The following is a 22,041-nucleotide window of genomic DNA, read 5'->3' on the forward strand; positions in this document are numbered from 1 at the left end:
TTTGCATTTCCTGGATTACCTCATTCCCAATCCCTCTCGGACAATTCTTTTGAGTGCTTGTATGTGAGTTTCCATGATTCCTGGGGCCAAGGATGTGTCAGTGTGGTCATAAAACATGAACTGTGTGCAGAAGGGATCACAACGAGGCAGGTGATGGCTGCCTGAGGCATTCTTGGGGATATTTTCTGTTCCTGCTGACTTGAAGTGCCTCATCTGCTCCCAGCCCTCCAGTCTCTGGCTCATCACCCAACGACTCTCCTTCATGCTTTGCCTTGGAGGTAAAACCCTGTTTGCCTTCCTCCTCAGCCTTCACAGTGCATGAGACTCCCGTAGCAGGGCTACCTGAGCTTGTGTCCTGCTTGGTGTTGCCAGAATCTGCTCTGGCTGGGAGCTCCCCAGCATCCCTCCTCAGTGCCACCCATTCCTCAGGCCTCTGCCCCATGTGCTCCCCCACAATCATGTGCGTGGCAGTGTGGCTGTGGCCCAGTGTGTGCCAGTGTCTGCACATGCCTGTGCTTGTGCCCTGCTGGGAACAGCCCCTGAGAGCCTCTGGCCTGCACGGGGATGGTTGTGCACAGGGCAGGGCCCTTGTGTGCAACCTCCCTGCCCATGTGCCTGTGCCCGTGTGCTGGGCTCTGTGCTCTGGGCTCATCTCTGAGCACCCCTGGCCAGGCTGGCAATGTGTCAGTGCCCTGTGTGTGTGTGCGCAGCTGGGCCTGAGCTGAGCTCTCAGCCCAGCCATTGCACGGCCTGGAGGGCCTTCCCTGCCCAGCATTACCAGCCACTGACACACACTCAGCCCCCAGTTCCTTCTCTGCAGGAGCCTGGACAGGGCCACGGCACTCACATCTCTCAGGGACAATGCCAAACCCAGGCCATCCCTTGGATGCCACCTCCAGACACCCTTAGGGCCATCTGCTGTTTCCCAGGATCCTTGTTCCTTCCCCATGGAGAAGTTTTGATGTGGCAGAGTACTGTTTTCTCTGTGGGGATTGGAGAGTCCACTGACCACAGTGGCCTTTGCCCTATAGTCCAGGAGCTGTGGGAAAATGTTTCTGTCAAAGAGAAGGAGTCACCTGGAGAAAAACATTTGACCATGTCTGGGATTTGGTGGCCAGGAAATGGGAGAGTTTCGCCTCTCCCAAATCCAGAAGAGGAAACAGTGGCATCCTCCAACATGGTGCCAGAATGTTTTTGGTTCTGTCCTCATGTTTAATTGATCCTGTGAAACCCCTCACCCCTGCTTGTCTGGTTTAGGGCTGAGCAGAAAGACAATGAGAGGGAGGTGTTTAAAGAGAGGAGGTTGTAGAATATCCCCAGGCACTGCTGTTTCCCACTCCCACTCCTGTGACCATTTGACATCATCTTCTTTTGATGATCAGTATTTTGGTGAAGCCAGGGATGTGTTTGAGAGCTACAATAGAAAAGGCACATAGTAAAGGCCACCACGGAATGTCCACCCACAGCTTCCTCCAGCTTTTGCCCTGAGTTGAGTGGAAGAGCTCCCACACAAGGAATGAGAAAGCAGAGGACCAGGTTTGGATGCAAAATGACTTTATTGAGTCTAAGGAAGAGAAGAAGGTAGCTGAAAGAGGATATCAGGAGCAGATATGGGAGCACAGTGGGGATGTCCATTTGCCTGGCCTGCAGAGGGACAGAAGGAGGTCAAACAGGCCCCACTAGGCTGGCAAAGGGAGGTGCTGACAGGAAAGGCAGGGAAGGGAAGATGGTGGAAGAAAAGAGCAGTAAATCAAGGGCACAAATCCATTGTTCCAAAGATCCATCTTCAGTGCAGCTCCACGTTCTGAGGTTATGGAGGTTCTTGCCCAGGGATGTTGCCAGCAGATTTAGCAGGGACGACAACAACTGTTGCCATAGCAGTTGGTGATGCAGGAGATGTCAAAGCCCCCAGAGTTGATGGGCACTCCGCCACAGCTGAGGATGTTGCCAACAGCAGCAGAGGTGGAGGATCCCACGGCGGTGTTCTGTGGGGAGGAGCTGAGGATGGGCCCAGGCAGGGTCACCAGCACAGCAGGCGGCTCAATGACAACATGGGAGCTCTGGCACTGCCTGACACAGCACTCATTGCAGCTGCTGGCCAGCGGGCAGGGCCCACAGGGCTGGCAGCAAGGGTCACAGGGCCTGCAGCAGGACATGGCTCGAGGTCACAGGGGCACCTGGCACAGAGGGCAGGGAGAAGCACAAAGTGAGGACATATGAGAAGCAGCACTGCACCCAAAAAACCTGCAACCAAGGCACCTCCTGGCCCCCATTGCAGTGCCCAGCTCACAGCCCAGGAGCCACCTCAGCCAAGTCCCAGCCTCTCTCTGTCTGCACAAGACCTTCTCTCCCCTCTGCTGTCCCAGCACAAGCAGCTCCCAGCCCTGCACTACGACAGCCCCTCTCAGCTGAGACCTCCAGCCAGGCAAGAGCTGCTCTTGAAGCAGCAGAAAGAGGAGAGTCTTCCCACTCACCTGATTCCTGAAGAGGAGGAGGAGGTGAGAGAAGTGGATGAGAGAGCAGAGACTTGGGCTGCCTTTTATAGCAGTCCTGCCCTGCCTCATGCCCAGAGGCACCTTACTGGAAGTCATAATTTTCTGACCAGCTCATGTCAAATGTGCATAATCCCAGTTAATGGCAGGGGCTGTGTCCTGGTTTCCAGCACTGCAGCCTCTATGTCCTGGCTTCTGCCTTGTGCATTCCTATCTAAAGACTCTTTCTAGGGCCAGAAATGGGAGATCCAAGAATTTCCGGAATATAAACATATCAGAGTAGGCAGAATGCTGGGATCATGGTCTGGTGGCATTCCATGCAGGCTCACGACCCAAACCTGTGTCATTCCTGTGGGTTTCTTTGTGGCAAAGCACTCAGGACATCACTCTCATTCTTCCACTATCCCTGCCCATCTCTACCGCTTCCCTTTGTGACATGCCATGAGTTTTCACATGTAGCCTGTTTTCCTGGCCCATTTTGGGAATGGATAGGGGACAGAAGATTTTCTTTGTGGTCTTGCTTCCCCTCTATTACGTCTCCCTTTCGTCAGCACTCCATGCCTGCTTCTGCAGCTCTTTCCTGCTCTTGCCCTTGGCTGTGCTGCGAGCTGTGCTGGGTGGCCCTTGGCTGGATGGATGGTGCCTAGCAAACTGCTCTGTCAATCCCCTTTCTCAGGCAGAATAACAAGATAAAACCAAACTGATAACTTCTTGAAGCTTGAGAGAAAGCAGTTTGCCAAAGGTAAAGTGAAAGATTATGCATTCACAAGTACATCAGGAAAGAAAATAAACCTATGGCCTCCTTCCCTGAGGAAGCGATGGCTGGCAATTTCCCAGGAAGGAGAGCTTCCTCCTGTGCCATGGTTGCTCATGATGGCGCACTTTCCACATAAAGCTGTAGGAATGGGCTCTGTGAGAAGAGTCCAGTGGCTCCAGACAGCTGTGACTGAGTCAGCTCCAGCTATGTCCAAAGTGGACTCAGCAATGCCCAACACTGAGCATATTTGTCACACTGCTGATGCCTCTGAGAAAGCAGATTTCATTAGAAATGGTTTGGGCTGGAAGGCAACTTCAAGACCATTTCTTTCTTGTCCTCCTTCCCTCAACAGAGGGGCACTGATGACACCCACTAAACCAGATTGCACAAAGCTGTGTACATCCTGGTCTTGCACACTTCTGGGGTTGAGGCCTCCGAAACCATTCAGGGCAAGTTACTGCAATGCCTCATGCTCCCCTTTCCCTTGGGGCTGACCAAGATGTGCCTCATGTAGAGGCACATCTTGGTCAGCCTCAAGGGAAAAGGGAAGAAATTAAATTGCACTACAGGGATGGCAGTGCTGTGCTTCCTCCACCCATTTCCAATTGAGCAAAGTGGAAGAGTTGTCACAGAAAGAAGGAGAAATCAGAGGACTAGGTTTGAATGCAAAAGAAACTTTATTGAAGCAAAATTAGAAAATATGGAGGATCAGAGAGGACACTTGAGAACAGCAAGTCAGAAGCAGTAGAATGTCTGACATGCTGTATTGCCAAGAGAAGGAAGCCAGAATATCTACCTATGCTGGCATTGAGAGGTGGTGACAGGAAAGGAAGGGAAGAGAAAAATGAGAGGAGGACTATAAGAAAACAATAGTTCAAAGTTCTAAATCCATTCTGTTAAGTTCTGACTTCATTCCATCATCACGATCCGAGGTCTTTGAGGTTCTTGCCTAAAGATGTTGGCAGAAGCATCTTTAGCAGGGACGACAGCACCTGCTGCCACCACAGCAGTTGGTGATGCAGGAGATGTCAAAGCCCCCAGAGCTGATGGGGACTCCCTCACAGCTCAGGATGCTGCCAACAGCAGCAGAGGTGGAGGATCCCACGGCGGTGTTCTGTGGGGAGGAGCTGAGGATGGGCCCAGGCAGGGTCACCAGCACAGCAGGTGGCTCAATGATAACGTGGGAGCTCTGGCACTGCCTGACACAGCACTCAGTGCAGCTGCTGGCCAGCGGGCAGGGGCCACAGGGTTGGCAGCAAGGCTCGCAGGGCCGGCACTGCTGGCACTTCTCAGAGCAGGACATGTCTGGAGCCTGGCGCTGCACCTGGCACAGAGGGCAGGGAGGAAGCAGAGCACACGCACACCTCAGACACAGCCCGCAAGGCAGCCCCAGCAGCACAAGGCCCCTGCTGTCTGCACAGCTGCAGCCTGGCCAGCCCCAACCTGGGCATCCTTTGCCTCAGCCCAGCACCCTCCTTCCCAGCTCAGCCATGCCCAGCTCTGCTCCTGCCTAAGCTGCAGGAAAATCAGCCCCTCAGCCCAGCCTCAGCCTCTGGCCAGAACACACACTCTGCCCTCTGCCCACACCAGCACCAGTGCACAACAGCCCCAGAAGAACAAGGAGCAGCAACAAGGGCCAGAAAGCTCAGTGCTTCCTTGGAGAGAATAGGGGAGAAAGGGGCTTCCAACTCACCTGATTCCCAAGGAGCAGGAGGTGACAGAAGTGGATGAGAGAGCCCCCCGTTGGGCTGCCTTTTATCCTGGCCCCACAGTGCCTCAGGGCCCACAGTTTGTGCTGTGGTGGTGATGATATTCCTGCATGATCCCAAACGAATGGAAAGATCTCTGGGAATGGTATGGCATGAGTTGGATTTTCCCTCTACCATAACTTTGCATTTCCTGGCTTACCTCATTCCCATTCCCTCACAGACACTTCTTCTGAGAGCTGGTATGCAAGATTCCATGATTCTTGTGGGCAAGGATGTGTGAGACTGGGCCATAGACATGATAGACATGAACTAAGTGCAGACGTGATCCCGGGGATGCAGGTGATGTCAACGTGGGGCACTCTTTTGTATTTTTTATGTTTCTGATGACTGCAAGTGCTTTTGGTTTCCCAGCCCTCCAGTCTTTGGCTCAGCACCCTACGCCTCTCTTGAGTATCATCCTTGTCCTTCTCTTAAAATCTTTTAGTACTCCTTCTCTGCATGCACAGTCTCTGAGGGACCTATTGCACTGCTGCGTTAACCACAGTGTCTGTGAGTATCTGCACATCCATGTGCTTTTGCACTTGTGTGAATACACCCCTGAGTGCTGCAGTCCTGCATTTGGAGTGTTCTCCACATAGGAGAGCACTTGTCTACAACCATACTCTAGGGAATTCTATTCATGCATTGCTGCACTGTGAGTGATGTCTAGAGAGAACAATACACTGGATTAAGCAAGTTGAGGTGTTGTTCAGTGCTTCCTACTACTCCAAGTTTTGACTGCAGTCCCAAGCCTCGGGAGCTACCAAGATGGTGCTAGAGCTGGGCTTGGGCTACTGGACTTCCCTGGAGGCTCTGGGAGTCCTGGGGATTAATGGCTACACATTAATGATTGGCAGCCCAATTTCAGATCTTGCTCCTTTGTATTAGCAGGAGGTTTGGGGATTAGAGCAGGAGGAAGCTGAATGTCTGGATCTCAATTCTTTGAGTCCCTCCTGAAGGGAAGATGGGGTGAACAGATATGGCCAACTGCCAATTGCCATATCTTAATATTCAAGTTAATTTCCTACATATTTTCCCAACCCTGTTCACCTCAGAATGGAGAATCATAGAGTGGCTGCAGGGCACTGGCCATCCAGCCAAGATCAACCCAGCACAGGTGGTAATAACAATCAAGGATTGTTGGTAAGAGCATGTGGAGAGAAAGCCCAGCATATGACTGGAGAAGGGACCTAGGGAGGTAGGGCAGCACTTTTCAGGGAGAAGTATCCTTGCTGAAGCTACTGGAAAGAAACAAAATAAAGCACAAGAAAACAGCAGGAATGAGGCGGAGAAATGGGCATGGATTGTTGAACAATTATGCTGACTTTGGAGGGAGGAATAAAAATGCAACATGTGCCTGCATGGAATGCCATCAGACCATGGTCCAAGCATTCTGCCCACTCTGACGTGTTTATACCCCAGAAATTCTTGTTTCTCTCATCCTGGCCCTAACAGAAGACTTCAGATAGGAACGCACATGGCAGAAGCCAGGAAATGAAAAGGCAGAAATGCAGGAAATCAGGATACAGCCCCTACCATTAACTGGAAGGTGCACATTTGAAATGATCCGGTCAGAAAATTATGACTTCCACTAAGGTGCCTGTGGGCCTGAGGCAGGGCAGGACTGCTATAAAAGGCAGCTCAAGTCTCTGCTCTCTCATCCACTTCTCTCACCTCCTCCTCCTCTTCAGGAATCAGGTGAGTGCGAAGCCTCTTCTCCTCCTCCTCCTGCTGCTTGAAGACCAGTTCTTGCCTGGCTGGAGGTCTCAGCTGAGAGGGGCTACACGAGCCCAGGGCTGTTGCAAGGCTTGTGCTGGGAGAGGGCAGGGGAGGGAATGTCTGAAGGTTGTTTGGGTGCAGTGCTGCTTCTCGCATGTTATCACTTTGTGCTTCCTCCCTGCCCTCTGTGCCAGGTGCACCTGTGAGCCCGAGCCATGTCCTGCTGCAAGCCCTGTGACCCTTGCTGCCAGCCCTGTGGCCCCTGCCCGCTGGCCAGCAGCTGCACTGAGTGCTGTGTCAGGCAGTGCCAGAGCTCCCACGTTGTCATTCAGCCGCCTGCTGTGCTGGTGACCCTGCCTGGGCCCATCCTCAGCTCCTCCCCACAGAACACCGCCGTGGGATCCTCCACCTCTGCTGCTGTTGGCAGCATCCTGAGCTGTGAGGGAGTGCCCATCAGCTCTGGTGGCTTTGACATCTCCTGCATCACCAACTGCTATGGCAACAGTTGCTGTCGTCCCTGCTAAAGCTGATGGTGACATCCTTAAGGAAGAACCTCAAGACCTCAGAACATTGCTCTGGAATGACGATGGAAGTTTTGTAACGTTAAATTGATGCTGTTAGCTCTCTGTTGCCTTCTATGACTCTCTTCCCTTTCTTTTGCATCCTTTCCTGTCACCACCATGCAATGTCAGCTTAGTGGGACCTGTTAGCTTCTCTCCCTCCCTATCTCTGGAGGCCAAGCAGATGGACACCCCCACTGCACCATAGTGGCTGCTCCAGATGCCTTCCGTGAGCCTCCTCCTTTTCTTCTTTAGTCTCAATAAAGTTGTTTTGCATCCAAACCTTGGCATCTGATTCTCTTTTCATCTATAGCACATTCTTCCAGGGAGATCAGGAGAACATGTAGAGAAGTAGAGGGTGGAACTCCCTAGAGTGGATTTGACTTTTTGCCCTTTACGTGGTAGCTGTTAAACACATCCCTGGCTACTCCACTGAAACGACTCTCAGGGTGAAGATAGCAGGGAATGGAAACCAGGGAGGCCTGGGGAAAGCCCACACCTCTTCTCTTCCAACTGTCCTCACATTTAACGTTCATCCCAGCTTCTGTCCAGACAGGCAGGCCTGAGGGGTTTCATGATTAGCATTCTATCAGCCACACAAAAGAGCTGATTGGGAACTGCTTTCCTCTGGGGTCCTTTGCTGGTTCATCCAGGAACTGCCAATCTTCCTCTAATGTCGCAAAATGCAACCAAGTGGGGATTTTTTTTACCATGCCCCTTTTAGATTGTCTACTACTTATTTCCAAGATTTTTAGAGAAGTGCTCAGAAGTCGATTCATCTAGGATCTGCATGGGCAAGTTCCTCATCACGTTTTTGCCACTGGCCATGTGGCCCCGCCTCCATGCTCTGAATAATGCAAAATGCACCAGGCATACAGTTAATGAGATTTTTTATCATATGCAGTGATTACACATTCATATTCATTAGTGAGCCAAACACACTTGACTTATTTTACATAGTTGCTGTCCTTATCACCTGTCCATTTATACTTCTATGGATTCTGTCCTCTAGCCTGATTTCCCTCTTAGGCAGCTGGTCCTCCTCTGCAACATTTGAGTCAGGCCAATATTGTTGTTTAGCAGAACTTCTGCTTTGTCAGACCTCAAGGTCTGAGCTAGCATCCTGCTTGCCATTTGCAGGACTTCTGTTTGCCTAAGTTACATCCTTAAGGTACTTTTCACCACCCAGACATGGTCAAACTCTTTTCCCCACATGTCTCCTTCTCTTTGACAGAAACATTTTCCCAGAGCTCCTGGCTGAGGACAAAGGCCTGTGTGGCCACAGGACTCCTCCCACTCTGATGAGACACCAGAGGTCTGTCACCTCAAAGCATCCCCATGAGGCAGGAGCAAGGTCCTGTGAAAAAGATGATGGCCCCAAGGCTGCCTGGAAGTGGCATCCAAGGGATGGCCTGGGTTTGGCATTGTCCTTGAGAGATGTGGGTGCCGTGGCCATGTCCATGTTCCTGCAGAGAAGGAACTGGGGGCTGAGTGTGTGTCAGTGGCTGGCCCTTCTGGGGAGGGAAGGCCCTCCAGGCTGTGCAATGGCTGGGCTGAGAGCTCAGCTCAGGCCCAGCTGTGCACACACAGCCAGGGCACTGACACACTGCCAGCCTGGCCAGGGGTGCTCAGAGATGAGCCCAGAGCACAGAGCCCAGCACACGGGCACAGGCACACGGGCAGGGAGGTTGCACACAAGGGCCCTGCCCTGTGCACAACCATCCCCGTGCAGGCCAGAGGCTCTCAGGGGCTGTTCCCAGCAGGGCACAAGCACAGGCATGTGCAGACACTGGCACACACTGGGCCACAGCCACACTGCCAGGCACATGATTGTGGGGGAGCACATGGGGCAGAGGCCTGAGGAAAGAGTGGCACTGAGGAGGGATGCTGGGGAGCTCCCAGCCAGAGCAGATTCTGGCAACACCAAGCAGGACAGAAGCTCATCCACTGTGAGGGCTGAGGAGGAAGGCAAAGAGGTTTTACCTCGAAGGCAAGGCATGAAGGAGAGCCGTTGGGTGATAAGCCAAAGACTGGGGGGCTCAGAACTGATGAGGCACTTGCAGTCAGCAGGAGCAGAAAATAACCCCAAGAATGCCTCAGGCTGCCATCACCTGCCTCCTTGTGATCCGTTCTGCACTTAGTTCATGTCTCTTAACCACACTGACACATCCTTGCCCCCAGGAATCATGGAATCTTGCATACCAGCTCTCAGAAGAAGTATCCATGAGGAATTGGGAATGAGGTAAGTCAGGAAATGCAAAGTCATGGTAGAGGGAAAATCCAACTCATGCCATACCATTCCCAGAGATCTTTCCATTCGTTTGGGATCATGCAGGAATATCATCACCACCACAGCACAAACTGTGGGCCCTGAGGCACTGTGGGGCCAGGATAAAAGGCAGCCCAACGGGGGGCTCTCTCATCCACTTCTGTCACCTCCTGCTCCTTGGGAATCAGGTGAGTTGGAAGCCCCTTTCTCCCCTATTCTCTCCAAGGAAGCACTGAGCTTTCTGGCCCTTGTTGCTGCTCCTTGTTCTTCTGGGGCTGTTGTGCACTGGTGCTGGTGTGGGCAGAGGGCAGAGTGTGTGTTCTGGCCAGAGGCTGAGGCTGGGCTGAGGGGCTGATTTTCCTGCAGCTTAGGCAGGAGCAGAGCTGGGCATGGCTGAGCTGGGAAGGAGGGTGCTGGGCTGAGGCAAAGGATGCCCAGGTTGGGGCTGGCCAGGCTGCAGCTGTGCAGACAGCAGGGGCCTTGTGCTGCTGGGGCTGCCTTGCGGGCTGTGTCTGAGGTGTGCGTGTGCTCTGCTTCCTCCCTGCCCTCTGTGCCAGGTGCAGCGCCAGGCTCCAGACATGTCCTGCTCTGAGAAGTGCCAGCAGTGCCGGCCCTGCGAGCCTTGCTGCCAGCCCTGTGGGCCCTGCCCGCTGGCCAGCAGCTGCACTGAGTGCTGTGTCAGGCAGTGCCAGAGCTCCCACGTTGTCATTCAGCCGCCTGCTGTGCTGGTGACCCTGCCTGGGCCCATCCTCAGCTCCTCCCCACAGAACACCGCCGTGGGATCCTCCACCTCTGCTGCTGTTGGCAGCATCCTCAGCTGTGAGGGAGTGCCCATCAGCTCTGGGGGCTTTGACATCTCCTGCATCACCAACTGCTGTGGTGGCAGCAGGTGCTGTCGTCCCTGCTAAAGATGCTGCCGCCAACGTTCTCGGGGAAGAACCTCCAAGACATTGGAACGTGCTGCTGGAATGAAAATGGAATTCTGGACTGTTGTATTTAAGGCTTTGGGCTTCTGTTTTCCTGTTCTCCTCCACTCATTTTACTCTTCCCTTCCTTTCCTGTCACCAGCACTGAATGCCAGCCTAGTTGGACCTGCTGTCCTTCTTCGGTCGGCAGCCTAGGACATCAGACATCCCCACTTCTCCATAATGGCTTCCCTCAGGGGCTCCTTTTCAGCCTTCTCCTTCTCTTCTTTTGATTCAATAAAGTTATTTTGCATTCAAACCTTGGCCTCTGATTTCTCCTTCTTTCCGTGACAACTTTTCCAGTTTGCTCACTGGAAAGAAGTTGAGAGGAAACATAGAATTGAAATCCTGGCAGTGCAATTTTATCTTTTCCCTTTCCCTTGGCACTGACAAGGGTTTCCCTCTCTTTCATGCTAATGTGGCATTGTACTAAATTGCCCTGAAATCTTTTAGACTCTTCAACACTGGAAGTGTGCAAGAGCAGGGTGGACACAGCGTGGAGCAAACTGTTTTAGTGTGTGCCGAACTGTTGAGCAAGGGAGGAGTGGAAAGAAATGGTTTTGAAATTGCCATCCAGCCCAAACCATTTCTAATGAAATCTGCTTTCACGGAGGCATCAGCAATGTGACAAATATGCTCAGTGCTGAGCAGGGCTGAGTCCCCTTTGGACACAGCTGGCTCAGTCACAGCTGCCTGGAGCCAGTGGACTCTTCTCACAGGGCCCATTCCTGCGGCTTTCTGTGGAAAGTGTGCCATCATGAGCAACCATGGCACAGGAGGAAGCCCTGATTCCTGGGAAATTGCCAGCCATCACTTCCTGAGAGAAAGAGGCAATATGTTTATTTTCTTTCCCAATGTAATAGTGCATGCATAATCTTCCCCTTTACCCTTGGCAAACTACCTTCTATCAAGCTTCATGTTGTTATCAGTTTGGTTTTATCTTGTCTTACTGCCTGAGAAAGGGGATTGATAGAGCAGCTTGCTGGCCACCATCCATCCAGCCAAGGGCCACCAAGCACAGCTCGTAGCCCAGCCCAGGGCAAGACCAGGAATGAGTTGCAGAAGCAGGCATGGAGTGCTGACGAAAGGGAGATGTAATACAGGGGAAGCAAGACCACAAAGAACACCTCCTCTCCTCTATCCATTCCCAAAATGGGCCAGGAAAACAGGCTGCATGTGAAAACTCATGGGATGTCACAAAGGGATGCGGTAGAGATGGGCAGGGATAGAGGAAGAATGAGAGTGATGCCCTGAGTGCTTTGCCACAAAGAAACCCACAGGAATGACACAGGTTTGGGTCGTGAGCTTGCATGGAATGCCACCAGACCATGATCCAAGCATTCTGCCCACTCTGACGTGTCCATATCCCGGAAATTCTTGGATCTCTCATTGCTGGCACTAGAAGGAGTCTTTAGATAGGAACGCACAGGGCAGAAGCCAGGACATAGAAGCTGCAGTGTAGGAAAGCAGGACACTACCCCTACCATTAACTGGGATGGTGCACATTTGACATGAGCTGGTCAGAAAATTATGGCTTCCACTAAGGTGCCTGTGGGCCTGAGGCAGGGCAGGACTGCTATAAAAGGCAGCCCAAGTCTCTGCTCTCTCATCCACTCCTCTTCAGGAATCAGGTGAGTGGGAAGCCTCTTCTGCTCCTGCAGCTGCTGGTTCAAAAGCAGCTCTTGCCTGCCTGGAGGTCTCAGCTGAGAGGGGCTGTCATAGTGCAGGGCTGGGATCTGCTTGTGCTGGGAGAGGGCAGGGGAGAGAAGGTCTTGTGCAGACAGAGAGAGGCTGAGACTTGGCACAGGTGGCTCCTGGGCTTTGAGCTGGGCACTGCAATGGGGGCCAGGAGGTGCCTTGGCCTCAGGGTGTTTGGGTGCAGTGCTGCTTCTCATATGTCCTCACTTTGTGCTTCTCCCTGTCTTCCATTTTAGGTGCACCTGTGACCGTGAGCCATGTCCTGCTGCAAGCCCTGTGACCCTTGCTGCCAGCCCTGTGGCCCCTGCCCACTGGCCAGCAGCTGCAATGAGTGCTGTGTCAGGCAGTGCCAGAGCTCCCACGTTGTCATTGAGCCGCCTGCTGTGCTGGTGACCCTGCCTGGGCCCATCCTCAGCTCCTCCCCACAGAACACCGCCGTGGGATCCTCTGCCTCTGCTGCTGTTGGCAACATCCTGAGCTGTGGCGGAGTGCCCATCAGCTCTGGGGGCTTTGACATCTCCTGCATCACCAACTGCTATGGCAACAGTTGTTGTCGTCCCTGCTAAAGCTGATGGTGACATCCTTGGGCAAGAACCTCCACAACCTCAGAACGTGGAGCTGCACTGAAGATGGATCTTTGGAACAATGGATTTGTGCCCTTGATTTACTGCTCTTTTCTTTCACTCTCTTCCCTTCCCTGCCTTTCCTGTCTGCACCTCCCAATGCCAGCCTAGTGGCGCCTGTTTGCCTCCCTTTATCCCTCTGCAGGCCAGGCAAATGGACTCCCCCACTGGGCCCCACTGGCTGCTCCTGATGTCCTTTTCAAGCTTCCTCCTTCTCTTCCTTAGACTCAATAAAGTCATTTTGCATCCAAACCTGGCCCTCTGCTTTCTCCTTCCTGGTGTGGAAACTGCGATTCAGTGCAGGGCTAAAGGTGGAGGAAGCTGTGGGCGGACACTCCATGGTGGAGTTCCATTATTTTGTGCCTTTTCTATTGGAGCTCCCAAATACACGCCTGGCTTCCCCAAAATACTGATCATTAGGAGAAGATGATATCAAAGTTCACAGGAGTGGGAATGGGAAACAGCAGTGACAGCGGATATTCTACAACCTCCTCTCTTCAAACACCACCCTCACATTACCCTTCTGCTCAGGCCTCAACCAGACAAGCAGAGGTGAGGGGTTTCACAGGATCAACTAAACATGACAGAACCAAAATCATTCTCCCACCATGCTGGAGTCTGCCAGTGTTTCCCCTTATGGATTTGGGACAGGATAAACTCTCCCATATTCCGGCCACCACCTGCCAGAAACAGTCAAATGTTTTTCCTCACTTGACTCATTCCGTTTGACAGCAACATTTTCCCTGAGCTCCTGGATAATGGGGCAAAGGCCACAGAGGTCAGTGCACTCCCCAATCCCCACATGGCCACCAGAACAATGTGACCTCAAAGGCTTCCCATGAGGCAGGAACGAGGACCCTGGGAAACAGCAGATGGCCCCAAGGCTGCCTGGAGGTGGCATTGAAGGGATGGCCTAGGTTTGGAATTGTCCTTGAGAAATGTGGGTGCTGTGGCCCTGTCGAGGCTCCTGCAGAGAAGGAACTGGGGGCTGAGTGTGTGTCAGTGGCTGGCCCTGCTGGGCAGGGAAGGCCCTCCAGGCCGTGCAATGGCTGGGCTGAGAGCTCAGCTCAGGCCCAGCTGTGCACGCACAGCCAGGGCACTGACAGACTGCCAGCCTGGCCAGGGGTGCTCAGAGATGAGCCCAGAGCACAGAGCCCAGCACACGGGCCCAGCACACGGGCAGGGGGGTTGCACACAAGGGCCCTGCCTTGTGCACAACCATCCCCGTGCAGGCCAGAGGCTCTCAGGGGCTGTTCCCAGCAGGGCACAAGCACAGGCGTGTGCAGACACTGGCACACACTGGGCCACAGCCACACTGCCACATACATGATTGTGGGGGAGCACATGGGGCAGAGGCCTGAGGAAGGGATGGCACTGAGGAGGGATGCTGGGGAGCTCCCAGCCAGAGCAGATTCTGGCAACACCAAGCAGGACACAAGCTCAGGTAGCCCTGCTACAGGATTCTCATGTACTGTGAAGGCTGAGGAGGAAGGCAAGCAGGGTTTTACCTCAAAGGCAAGGCATGAAGGAGAGCCGTTGGGTGATGAGCCAGAGACTGGAGGGCTGGGAGCAGATGAGGCACTTCCAGTCAGCAGGAACAGAAAATATCCCAAAGAATGCCTCAGGCAGCCATCACCTGCCTCCTTGTGATCCCTTCTGCACACAGTTCATGTTTTATGACCACACTGACACATCCTTGCCCCCAGGAATCATGGAAACTCACATACAAGCACTCAAAAGAATTGTCCGTGAGGGAATGGGAATGAGGTAATCCAGGAAATGCAAAGTCATGGTAGAGGGAAAATCCAACTGATGCCATACCATTCCCAGAGATCTTTCCATTCATTTGGGATCATGCAGGAATATCGTCACCTGCACAGCACAAACTGTGGGCCCTGAGGCACTGTGGGGCCAGGATAAAAGGCAGCCCAACGGGGGGCTCTCTCATCCACTTCTGTCACCTCCTGCTCCTTGGGAATCAGGTGAGTTGGAAGCCCCTTTCTCCTCCACCCTCTCCAAGACAGCATTGGGCTTTCTGGCCCTTGTTGCTGCTCCTTGTTCTTCTGCTGGGGCTCTTCTGCAGTGGTGCTGGTGTGGGCAGAGGGCAGAGTGTTTGTTCTGGCCAGAGGTTGAGGCTGGGCTGAGGGGCTGATTTTCCTGCAGCTTAGGCAGGAGCAGAGCTGGGCCTGGCTGAGCTGGGAAGGAGGGTGCTGGGCTGAGGCAAAGGATGCCCAGGTTGGGGCTGGCCAGGCTGGAGCTGTGCAGGATGCAGGGGCCTTGTGCTGCTGGGGCTGCCTTACGGGCTGTGTCTGAGGTGTTTGTGTGCTCTGCTTCCTCCCTGCCCTCCGTGCCAGGTGCAGCGCCAGGCTCCAGACATGTCCTGCTCTGAGAAGTGCCAGCAGTGCCGGCCCTGCGAGCCTTGCTGCCAGCCCTGTGGGCCCTGCCCGCTGGCCAGCAGCTGCACTGAGTGCTGTGTCAGGCAGTGCCAGAGCTCCCACGTTGTCATTCAGCCGCCTGCTGTGCTGGTGACCCTGCCTGGGCCCATCCTCAGCTCCTCCCCACAGAACACCGCCGTGGGATCCTCCACCTCTGCTGCTGTTGGCAGCATCCTCAGCTGTGAGGGAGTGCCCATCAGCTCTGGGGGCTTTGACATCTCCTGCATCACCAACTGCTGTGGTGGCAGCAGGTGCTGTCGTCCCTGCTAAAGCCGCTGCCGCTAACATCCTCCGGCAAGAACCTTCAAGAACTCCGAACATGGTGCTGGCATGACAATGGAATTTTTTATTTTTGGATTTAAGTCTTTTGACTACTGTCTCCTTCTCCTCCTCCTCTTTTTTCTCTCTTCCCTTCCCTTCCTGTCACCACCCCTCAATGCCAGCCTCGTGGGACCTACTAGCTTCCTTCGCTCGACAGCCCAGGACATCAGACATCCCCACTTCATAGTAGCGGCTTCCCTCAGGGGCTCTCTTTGAGCCTTCTCCTTCTCTTCTTTTGACTCAGTAAAGTTCTTTTGCATTCAAATATTGGCCTCTGTTTTCTCCTTCTTTCTGTTTCAACTCTTGTAGTTTGCTCACAGGAAAAAGGGTAGAGGAAGCGCAGCATTACAATCCCTGAAGTACAATTTTGTTTGTTCCTTTTCCCTTGGTGCTGACAAAGATGTCTCTCTCCGTGAGGACAGTGAGGCATTGAAATAACTTGCCCAGGAATGGTTTAGATTCCACAGCCCCGCAAGTGTGCAAGAATAGGACTACCACAACTTAGTGCAATCTAGTTTAGTGGGTGGCATCAGTGCCCAACTGTTGAGGGTAGGAGGATGAGAAAGAAGTGGTCTTGAAGTTGCCTTCCAGCCCAAACCATTTCTAATGAAATCTGCTCTCACAGAGCCATCAGCAGAGTTGCAAATGTGCTCAGTGCTGGGCAGTGCTGAGTCCCCTTTGGACACAGCTGGAGCTGATTCAGTCAAAGCTGTTTGGAGCCACTGGACACTTCTCACAGAGCCCATTTCTGCAGTCTTAGTTACAAAGTGTGCCATCATGAGCAACCATGGCACAGGAGGAAAGCGTACTTCCTGGGAAATTGCCAGCCATCACTTCCTGAGGAAAGAAGACCATACATTGATTTTCTTTCCCAGTGCACTTCTCCATGCATAATCTTTTCCTTTTGTTTTAGCAAACTGCCTTCTATCAAGCTTCAAGTTTTTATCAGTTGGGTTTTATCTTGTCTTAATGCCTGAGAAAGGGGATTGACAGAGCAGCTTGCTGGACACCATCCACCCAGCCAAGGGCCACCAAGCACAGCTCACAGTCCAGCCCAGGGCAAGAGCAGGAACGAGCTGCAGAAACAGGCATGGAGTGCTGACCAAAGGGAGACATAATAGAGGGGAAGCAAGGCCACAAAAAGTACCTCCTGTCCTCTATCCATTCCCAAAATGGGCCAGGAAAACAGGCTGCATGTGAAAACTCATGGGATGTCACAAAGGGATGCGGGAAGAGATGGGCAGGGATAGAGGAAGAATTAGAGTGATTCCCTGAGTGCTTTGCCACAAAGAAACCCACAGGAATGACACAGGTTTGGGTCGTGAGCCTGCATGGAATGCCACCAGACCATGATCCAAGCATTCTGCCTGCTCTGACGTGTCCATATCCCGGAAATTCTTGGAACTCTATTTCCTGGCTGTAAAAGGAGTCTTTAGATAGGAACGCACAGGGCAGAAGCCAGGAAATAGAGGCTGCAGTGCAGGAAACCAGGACACTGCCCCTACCATTAACTGGGATTATGAACATTTGACATGAGCTGGTCAGGAAATTATGGCTTCCACTGAGGTGCCTGTGGGCCTGAGGCAGGGCAGGACTGCTATAAAAGGCAGCCCAAGTCTCTGCTCTCTCATCCACTTCTCTCACCTCCTCCTCCTCTTCAGGAATCAGGTGAGTGGGAAGCCTCTTCTGCTCCTGCAGTTGCTGCTTCAAGAGCAGCTCTTGCCTGGATGGCAGTCTCATCTGAGAGGGGCTGTCGTAGTGCAGGGCTGGGAGCTGCTTGTGCTGGGAGAGGGCAGGGGAGAGAAGGTCTTGTGCAGACAGAGAGAGGCTGGGACTTGGCTCAGGTGGCTTCTGGGCTTTAAGCTGGGCACTGAAATGGGGGCCAGGAGGTGCCTTGGCTGCAGGGTGTTTGGGTGCTGTGCTGCTTCTCATGTGTCCTCACTTTGTGCTTCTCCCTGTCTTCCATTCTAGGTGCACCTGTGACCTTGAGCCATGTCCTGCTGCAGGCCCTGTGACCCTTGCTGCCAGCCCTGTGGGCCCTGCCCGCTGGCCAGCAGCTGCAATGAGTGCTGTGTCAGGCAGTGCCAGAGCTCCCACGTTGTCATTGAGCCGCCTGCTGTGCTGGTGACCCTGCCTGGGCCCATCCTCAGCTCCTCCCCACAGAACACCGCCGTGGGATCCTCCACCTCTGCTGCTGTTGGCAACATCCTGAGCTGTGGCGGAGTGCCCATCAGCTCTGGGGGCTTTGACATCTCCTGCATCACCAACTGCTATGGCAACAGTTGTTGTCGTCCCTGCTAAACATCTGCTGGTAACATCCCTGGGCAAGAACCTCCACAACCTCAGAACGTGGAGCTGCACTGAAGATGGATCTTTGGAACAATGGATTTGTGCCCTTGATTTACTGCTCTTTTCTTCCACCCTCTTCCCTTCCCTGCCTTTCCTGTCTGCACAACCCAATGCCAGACTAGTGGGGCCTCTTTGTCTCTCTCCATCCCTCTGCAGGCCCGGCAAATGGACACCCCCATTGGGCCCCCATGGCTGCTCCTTTTGTCCTCTTTCAGCTACCTTCTTCTCTTCCTTAGACTCAATAAAGTCATTTTGCATCCAAACCTGGTCCTCTGCTTTCTCATTCCTTGTGTGGCGACTCTTGCACTCAACTCAGGGCAAAAGCTGGAGGAAACTGAGGGTGGATACTCCGTGGTCGCCTTTACTATGTGCCTTTTATATTGTAGCTCTCAAACACATCCCTGGCTTCACCAAAATACTGATCATTAGGAAAAGATGATATCAAATGTTCACAGGTGTGAGCATGGGAAACAACAGTGCCTGGGGATATTCTACAACCTCCTCTCTTCAAACACCTCCCTCACATTTGCCTTCTGCCCTGTTTGTAATCAGACAGGAAGGGTAGTGTTTTGTCACAGGATCAACTGAGCATGCGGACAGAACCAAAACCAAAACCATCCTCCCACCATGCTGGAGTTTACCAGTGTTTCCCCTTCTGGATACGGGAGAGGACAAATTCCCTCATCTTCCTGGCCTCAACTTCCCAGACGTGTTCAAATGTTTTTCTCCACTTGACTCATTCTTTTTGACAGCACCATTTTCCCACAGCTCCTGGCTCAGGACAAAGGCCACTGTGGCCAGAGGACTCCCCCATCTCCTCAGAGACAAAAGAACCCTGTCACCTCAAAGCCTTCACATGAGGCAGGAACAAGGACCGTGGGAAACAGCTGAGGGCTCCAAGGCTTCCTGGAGGCGGCATCAAAGGGATGGCCTGGTGTCCTGGGTTTACTATATGATGCTTTTATCCCAAATTGTCTTGTTCTCTTTATGCTGAATAAAAAGTTTTGCACCTTTAAGTCTTGATTCCGAGAGTGAAGCGGGGAGAGAAAAAGTGTGCAGTTTGTTTTCAGACACTGCACTCACTCCTCCTCATTCCTGCTCCTGGACTGTTGCTCTCTGAGGATGGACAGACAGTAGGACAGAACTGTCCTTTGTTTCTTTGTTTTAGTTAGTTTAGCTAACTGTGGCAAAGATGTTCCTTGGACTGTGGGTTTTTTTCCCTTTTCTTTGGACTTTTTGACACCTTTGAGCAACCAGCAGAGCGCCGGCAGCTCCACCTGTGGCCCACTAGGCTGGGCCTGGGCCCGACATTTCCAGCACTGGAGGGACTGATAAGAGACAGAGAGAGCTGAGATGCAACCCAGGGAGGGGATTTTCTGAGTTTTCCATCTCTTGGGGAGAAGCAAGACATTATATTGTTTAATATTTTTTAGGTTTTATTGTTTAATAAACAGTTTTTTCCACTCTTCTCTAAGGAGGTATTTTCTCCTGAAGCAGTTGGGGGAGGAGCCAATTGAATCTGCTTTTCTGGAGGAAACCCTTTGGGGATTCTCTCCAAAATTTACCCTGAAGTAAGACACCCAGGTTTGGGATTGTCCTTGAGAGATGTGGGTGTACTGGCCCTGTCCAGGTCCCTGCAGAGAAAGAACTGGGGGCTGAGGGTGTGTCAGTGGCTGGCACTGCTGGGCGGGGAAGGCCCTACAGGCCGTGCTCCCAGCCAGGGCAGATTCTGGGAACACCAAGCAGGACAGAAGCTCAGGCAGCACTGCTACAGCAGTATCCAGGATTTTGCAAGATTATGGTGAGAGCAAAGAGGTTTCATTAAGTAGACAAGTCACATAGTGGGGCCTGTTGTTTCATGAGCAAAAGAAATGAGGGCTGAGAACAGAGGAGGCCCCTCAACCAGCTGGGATTACAAAAATCTGGCAGCATTACAAAACTCCAGAACTGTGCCCTAGGCTGGCATCACCTGCCATCCTTTGGATCCATTGTGCACGTAGTTTATGTCTTATGACTACACTGACACATTCTTGCCCCAGGAAACATGGAATCTCACATACCAGCACTGAGAAGTAATATTCGTGAGGCTGTGGGCTGGAATCAAGCATTGCTGATTCCCACTCACCCCCTTTCACCCCCCATTTCTGTCAAGTTTGGCAGCCATTTTCCTCTCCTGGCAGATTTAGTGGAGTACTGAGGGATGTGTTTGTGAGCTCCATGAGAAAAGGCACAAAGTAAAATCCACTCTAGGGAGTCCCAAGCTCTGCTTACTCCACCTTTTGCCCTGAGCTCACGGGAGAAGGTGACACAGATAAAAAGAGAATCAGAGGCCAAGTCTTGGATGCAAAACAACTTTATTGAGACTAAAGAAGAAAAAGGAGGTGGATCCAGAGAGCACCAGGAGCAGCCACTAAGGTGCAGTGGGGGTGGCAATTGCTGGTTACCAGAGCAAGGGAGGTAGAGAAGCCAACAGGTCCCACTAGGCTGGCATTGAGTGCTATTGACTGGAAAGGAATGCAAGAGACAGAAGAGAGGAGAAGAAGAAAACAAAAGTCAGAGGCCCTACATTCAGTCCCAAAGTTCTGTCTTCATTTCAGCTCCATGTTCTGAGGTTGTGGAGGTTCTTGCCCAGGGATGTTGCCAGCAGATTTAGCAGGGACGACAGCAACTGTTGCCATAGCAGTTGGTGATGCAGGAGATGTCAAAGCCCCCAGAGCTGATGGGCACTCCCTCACAGCTCAGGATGCTGCCAACAGCAGCAGAGGTGGAGGATCCCACGGCGGTGTTCTGTGGGGAGGAGCTGAGGATGGGCCCAGGCAGGGTCACCAGCACAGCAGGCGGCTGAATGACAACGTGGGAGCTCTGGCACTGCCTGACACAGCACTCATTGCAGCTGCTGGCCAGCGGGCAGGGGCCACAGGGCTGGCAGCAAGGGTCACAGGGCTTGCAGCAGGACATGGCTCAGGGTCACAGGTGCACCTGGCACAGAGGGCAGGGAGAAGCACAAAGTGAGGACACGTGAGAAGCAGCACTGCACTCAAACTCCCTGTAGCCAAGGCACCTCCTGGCCCCCATTTCTGTGCCCAGCTCAAAGCCCAGGAGCCACCTGAGCCAAGTCCCAGCCTCTCTCTGTCTGCAAAAGACTTTCTCTCCCTTGCCCTCTCCCAGCACAAGCAGCTTCCAGCCCTGGGCTCTTGTAGCCCCTCTTAGCTGAGGGGCTACCAGCCCCTACCAGCCAGGCAAGAGCTGCTCCTGAAGCAGCAGAAGGAGCAGAAGAGGCTTCCTACTTACCTGATTCCTGTAGAGTAGGAGACGTGGATGAGAGAGCAGAGACTTGGGCTGCCTTTTATAGCAGTCCTGCCCTGCCTCCGGCCCGCAGGCACCTTAGTGGAAGCCATAATTTTCTGACCAACTCATGTCAAATGCAAACTATCCCAGTTAATGGTAGGGGCTGTGTCCTGGTTTCCTGCATTTCTGCCTTTTCATTTCCCGGCTTCTGCCTTGTGCATTCCCGTTTCCTATCTGAAGAGTCATGTTAGGTCCAGGATGAGAGTTCCAAGAATTTCCAGGATGTAAACAGGTCAGCACAGGCAAAGTGCTTGGATCATGGTCTGGTGGCATTCCAGGCAGGGACGTGATGTTCACCTGTGTCATCCCTGTAGGATTCTTTGTGGCAAAATTTTCAGTGCCTCAGGCTTGTTCTTCTTGCCCACAGGCGCAAGGGCAGGCACGTGAGATAAGAGGAAACACCCTTTTCTCCTTCGGCCCCATCTCTCTCTGGCAAAGAGTGAAACTCTTTGTTTCACTCAGACGAGCTTCTGCTTGCAGGGTATTTTTCTTCTTGCTAGATTTACCGTGTCTCAGGGAAATTGTACTAGTCTCATTGACCTCATCCTATTTCTGTACACTTTCTGTAGGTGCTTTGGGAAGACAAGACCATTTCTGTATCTGGGTTCCTTCACAGGTGCTTGAGTTCTCTTCTCTCAGAGCTGTCCCCAACAAGTCAACAGCGTGCTCAATTTTTGACAGTTTTATTTTACAAATGTTCAGATTCCAAGGTCCAAGGGAGGCCTTCCTAAGTGCATATGTGTCAGTCTGTGCATGT

The 22,041-nt window shown here is 52.7% G+C and overlaps 4 pseudogenes; 2 read left to right on the forward strand and 2 right to left on the reverse strand.

Moving 5' to 3' along the window:
• Positions 1-1,847: 1,847 nt before the first annotated feature.
• Positions 1,848-2,610, reverse strand: LOC131094085 (feather keratin Cos2-2-like; annotated as a pseudogene).
• Positions 2,611-6,559: 3,949 nt separating this feature from the next.
• Positions 6,560-7,240, forward strand: LOC131094087 (feather keratin Cos2-2-like; annotated as a pseudogene).
• A 9,879-nt stretch (positions 7,241-17,119) lies between these two features.
• LOC131094086 (feather keratin Cos2-2-like) lies at positions 17,120-17,888 on the forward strand (annotated as a pseudogene).
• A 2,385-nt stretch (positions 17,889-20,273) lies between these two features.
• LOC131094031 (feather keratin Cos2-2-like) lies at positions 20,274-21,590 on the reverse strand (annotated as a pseudogene).
• Between the last annotated feature and the right edge of the window lie 451 nt (positions 21,591-22,041).

Source organism: Melospiza georgiana, chromosome 28 (genome assembly GCF_028018845.1).
Source record: "Melospiza georgiana isolate bMelGeo1 chromosome 28, bMelGeo1.pri, whole genome shotgun sequence".
Lineage (NCBI taxonomy): Eukaryota > Metazoa > Chordata > Aves > Passeriformes > Passerellidae > Melospiza > Melospiza georgiana.